The sequence below is a fragment of the Pseudophryne corroboree genome, chromosome 7 (assembly GCF_028390025.1).
Source record: "Pseudophryne corroboree isolate aPseCor3 chromosome 7, aPseCor3.hap2, whole genome shotgun sequence".
Taxonomy (NCBI): domain Eukaryota; kingdom Metazoa; phylum Chordata; class Amphibia; order Anura; family Myobatrachidae; genus Pseudophryne; species Pseudophryne corroboree.
Genome location: NC_086450.1, coordinates 226,153,866 through 226,159,178, shown reverse-complemented (window position 1 = coordinate 226,159,178; position 5,313 = coordinate 226,153,866).

Sequence of the window (5,313 nt, the reverse complement as noted above, 5' to 3'; positions counted from 1 at the left end):
CATTTCTATATATGCATGATGCACAGCGGAATATTTGCCGACTGGCATCAAGTATAAGTGCGTTGTCCAATTATTCCAGTAAAGTGGTCAGGTGATGCGGATTCCAAACGGCATTTGGAAGTATTGCCTTAAAAGAGGGGATGTACCCCAGGTCGCCTCTCAAAATAAGACGCCGTATTATCAGGCGCAGTCCTGGTTGGCAAGCGGACAAAAGGGTTCCTCTTTTCTGCTCGTGACAGAGGGAGAGGAAAATGGCTGCAGAGATCAGCCAGTTCCAAGGAACAGAAACCCTTTTCCGCCTCTGCCAAGCCCTCAGTATGACGCTAGGGCTTTACAAGTTCAGGCACGGTGGGGTCCCGTTCTCAATGAATTTCAGTGCGCAGTGGGCTCACTCGCAAGTAGACCCCTGGATCCTTCAGATAATATTTCAGGGGTACAAATTGGAATTCGAGACGTATTCCCCTCGCCGTTTCCAAAAGTCTGTTTTACCGACGTCTCCCGCTGACAGGGAGGCAGTTTTGGAAGCCATTCACAAGCTGTATTCCCAGCAGGTGATAATCAAGGTACCCCTCCTGCAACAGGGAACGGGGTATTATTCCACACTATTGTGGTACCGAAGCCAGACGGCTCGGTGAGACCGATTTAAAATCTAAAATCTTTGAACACTTGCATACAGAGGTTCAAATTCAAAATTGAGTCACTCAGAGCAGTGATTGCAAACCTGGAAGAAGGGGACTACATGATGTCTCGGGACATCAAGGATGCTTACCTTCATGTCAAAATTTACCCTTCTCACCAAGGGTATTTCAGGTTATGGTACAGAACTGTATCAGTTCGGACGCTGCCGTAGGGATGGTCCACGGCACCCCGGGTCTTTACTGAAGTAATGACCGAAATGATGATATTCCTTCGAAGGAAGGGAATTTTAGTTATCCTTTACTTGGACGATTCCCTGATAAGGGTAAGATCCAGGAACAGTTGGAGATCGGTGTAGCACTATATGAGGTAGTGTTGCGGCAGCACGATTGGATTTTCAATATTCCGAAATCGCAGCTGATTCCGACGACTTGTCTTCTGTTCCTAGGGATGATTCTGGACATAGTCCAGAAAGAAGGTGCTTCTCCCGGAGGAGAAAGCCAGGGAGTTATCCGAGCTAGTCAGGAACCTCCTAAAACCGAACCAAGTCTCAGTGCATCAATGCACAAGGGTTCTGGGTAAAAATGGTGGCTTCCTACGAAGCAATCCCATTCGGCAGATTCCACGCACAGTGGAACCTTCTGGACAAATGGTCCGGGTCGCATCTTCAGATGCTTCAGCGGATAACCCTGTCACCAGGGACAAGGGTATCCCTCCTGTGGTGGTTGCAGAGTGCTCATCTTCTAGAGGGCCGCAGATTCGGCATTCGGGACTGGGTCCTGGTGGCCACGGATGCCAGCCTGCGAGGCTGGGGAGCAGTCACACAGGGAAGGAATTTCCAGGGCTTATGGTCAAGCCTGGAGACATCTCTTCATATAAACATTCTGGAACTAAGGGCCATTTACAATGCCCTAAGTCAAGCGAAACCCCTGCTTCAGGGTCAGGCGGTATTGATCCAATCGGACAACATCACGTCAGTCGCCCACGTAAACAGACAGGGCGGCACGAGAAGCAGGAGGGCAATGGCAGAAGCTGCAAGGATTTTAGCTGGGCGGAAAATCATGTGATAGCACTGTCAGCAGTGTTCATTCCGGGAGTGGACAACTGGGAAGCAGACTTCCTCAGCAGACACGACCTTCACCCGGGAGAGTGGGGACTTCACCCAGAAGTCTTCCACCTGATTGTAAAACCGTTGGGAAAAACAAAAGGTGGACATAATGGCGTCCCGTCTAAACAAAAAACTAGACAGATATTGCGCCAGGTCAAGGGACCCTCAGGCAATAACGGTGGACGCTCTGGTAACACCGTGGGTGTACCAGTCAGTGTATGTGTTCCCTCCTCTGCCCCTCATACCAAAAGTACTGAGAATCATAAGAAGGAGAGGAGTAAGAACTATACTCGTGGTTCCGGATTGGCCAAGAAGGACTTGGTATCCGGAACTTCAAGAGATGCTCACGGACGAACCGTGGCCTCTACCTCTAAGAAAGGACCTGCTCCAGCAAGGGCCTTGTCTGTTCCAAGACTTACCGCGGCTGCGTTTGACGGCATGGCGGTTGAATGCCGGATCCTGAAGATCCCTACCCTGGTCAAGGCCAGGAAAGACGTAACCGCAAAACATTATCACCGCATTTGGCGAAAATATGTTGCGTGGGGTGAGGCCAAGAAGGCCCCTACAGAGGAATTTCAACTGGGTCGTTTCCTCCATTTCCTGCAAACAGGACTGTCTATGGGCCTAAAATTAGGGTCCATTAAGGTTCAAATTTCGGCCCTGTCGATTTTCTTCCAAAAAGAACTGGCTTCAGTGCCTGAAGTTCAGACATTTGTAAAAGGGGTGCTGCATATACAGTCTCCTTTTGTGCCTCCAGTGGCACCTTGGGGATCTCAATGTTGTGTTGAGTTTCCTAAAGTCACATTGGTTTGAACCACTCACCACTGTATACTTAAAATATCTCACATGGAAGTGACGAGTTAGCCCTGGTTTCAGCCAGGCGTGTGTCAGAATTGGCGGCTTTATCATATAAAAGCCCTTACTTAATATTTCATTCTGAAAGGGCAGAATTGAGGACTCGTCCTCAAATTTTCTACCTAAGGTGTTTTCTGCGTTTCACATGAACCAACCTATTGTGGTGCCTGCGGCTACTAAGGACTTGGAGGATTCCAAGTTGCTTGACGTGGTCAGGACCCTGAAAATACATGTTTCCAGGACGGCTGGAGTCAGAAAATCTGACTCGCTGTTTATCCTGTATGCACCCAACAAACTGGGTGCTCCTGCTTCTAAGCAGACGATTGCTCGTTGGATTTGTAGTACAATTCAGCTTGCACATTCTGTGGCAGGCCTGCCACAGCCAAAAATCTTAAAATGCCCACTCCACAAGGAAGGTGGGCTCATCTTGGGCAGCTGCCCGAGGGGTCTCTGCTTTACAACTTTGCCGAGCAGTTACTTGGTCAGGAGCAAATACGTTTGTAAAATTCTACAAATTTGATACCCTGGCTGAGGAGGACCTGGAGTTCTCTCATTCGGTGCTGCAGAGTCATCCGCACTCTCCCGCCCGTTTGGGAGCTTTGGTATAATCCCCATGGTCCTTACGGAGTCCCCAGCATCCACTAGGACGTCAGAGAAAATAAGAATTTACTTACCGATAATTCTATTTCTCGTAGTCCGTAGTGGATGCTGGGCGCCCATCCCAAGTGCGGATTGTCTGCAATACTGGTACATAATTATTGTTACCAAAAAATTCGGGTTATTGTTGTAGTGAGCCATCTTTTCTAGAGGCTCCTCTATTATCATGCTGTTAACTGGGTTCAGATCACAAGTTGTACAGTGTGATTGGTGTGGCTGGTATGAGTCTTACCCGGGATTCAAAATCCTTCCTTATTGTGTACGCTCGTCCGGGCACAGTATCCTAACTGAGGCTTGGAGGAGGGTCATAGGGGGAGGAGCCAGTGCACACCAGGTGATCCTAAAGCTTTCTTTAGATGTGCCCAGTCTCCTGCGGAGCCGCTATTCCCCATGGTCCTTACGGAGTCCCCAGCATCCACTACGGACTACGAGAAATAGAATTATCGGTAAGTAAATTCTTATTTTTTCCTCACAGCTCCGTTGGAGGGAAGCTCCCTGACTCTCCCCTGCAGTCCTGCACTACAGAAACAGGGTAAAACAAGAGAGGGGGGGCACTAATTTGGCAGATAAATCTATACAGCAGCTATATAAGGGAAAAACACTTATATAAGGTTATCCCTGTATATATATAGCGCTCTGGTGTGTGCTGGCAAACTCTCCCTCTGTCTCCCCAAAGGGCTAGTGGGGTCCTGTCCTCTATCAGAGCATTCCCTGTGTGTGTGCTGTGTGTCGGTACGTTGTGTCGACATGTATGAGGAGGAAAATGGTATGGAGGCGGAGCAATTGCCTGTAATAGTGATGTCACCCCCTAGGGAGTCGACACCTGACTGGATGGTCTTATGGAAGGAATTACGTGATAGTGTCAGCACTTTACAAAAGACTGTTGACGACATGAGACAGCCGGCAAATCAGTTATTACCTGTACAGGCGTCTCAAACACCGTCAGGGGCTCTAAAGCGCCCGTTACCTCAGATGGTCGACACAGACCCAGACACGGACACTGACTCCAGTGTCGACGGTGAGGAAACAAACGTATTTTCCAGTAGGGCCACACGTTACATGATCACGGCAATGAAGGAGGTTTTGAACATTTCTGATACTACAAGTACCACAAAAAAGGGTATTATGTGGGGTGTGAAAAAACTACCCGTAGTTTTTCCTGAATCAGATGAATTAAATGAGGTGTGTGATGAAGCGTGGGTTTCCCCCGATAAAAAACTGCTAATTTCTAAAAAATTATTGGCATTATACCCTTTCCCGCCAGAGGTTAGGGCGCGTTGGGAAACACCCCCTAGGGTAGATAAGGCGCTCACACGCTTATCAAAACAAGTGGCGTTACCGTCTCCTGATACGGCCGCCCTCAAGGAACCAGCTGATAGGAAGCTAGAAAATATCCTAAAAAGTATATACACACATACTGGTATTATACTGCGACCAGCAATCGCCTCAGCCTGGATGTGCAGTGCTGGGGTGGCTTGGTCGGATTCCCTGACTGAAAATATTGATACCCTGGACAGGGACAGTATATTATTGACTATAGAGCATTTAAAGGATGCATTTCTATATATGCGAGATGCACAGAGGGATATTTGCACTCTGGCATCAAGAGTAAGTGCGCTGTCCATTTCTGCCAGAAGAGGGTTATGGACGTGACAGTGGTCAGGTGATGCGGATTCCAAACGGCATATGGAAGTATTGCCGTATAAAGGGGAGGAGTTATTTGGGGTCGGTCTATCGGACCTGGTGGCCACGGCAACGGCTGGGAAATCCACCTTTTTACCCCAGGTCACCTCTCAGCAGAAAAAGACACCGTCTTTTCAGGCTCAGTCCTTTCGTCCCCATAAGGGCAAGCGGGCAAAAGGCCACTCATATCTGCCCCGGGGCAGAGGAAGGGGAAAAAGACTGCAGCAGGCAGCCTCTTCCCTGGAACAGAAGCCCTCCCCCGCTTCTGCCAAGTCCTCAGCATGACGCTGGGGCCTTACAAGCGGACTCAGGCACGGTGGGGGCCCGTCTCAAGAATTTCAGCGCGCAGTGGGCTCACTCGCAAGTGGACCCCT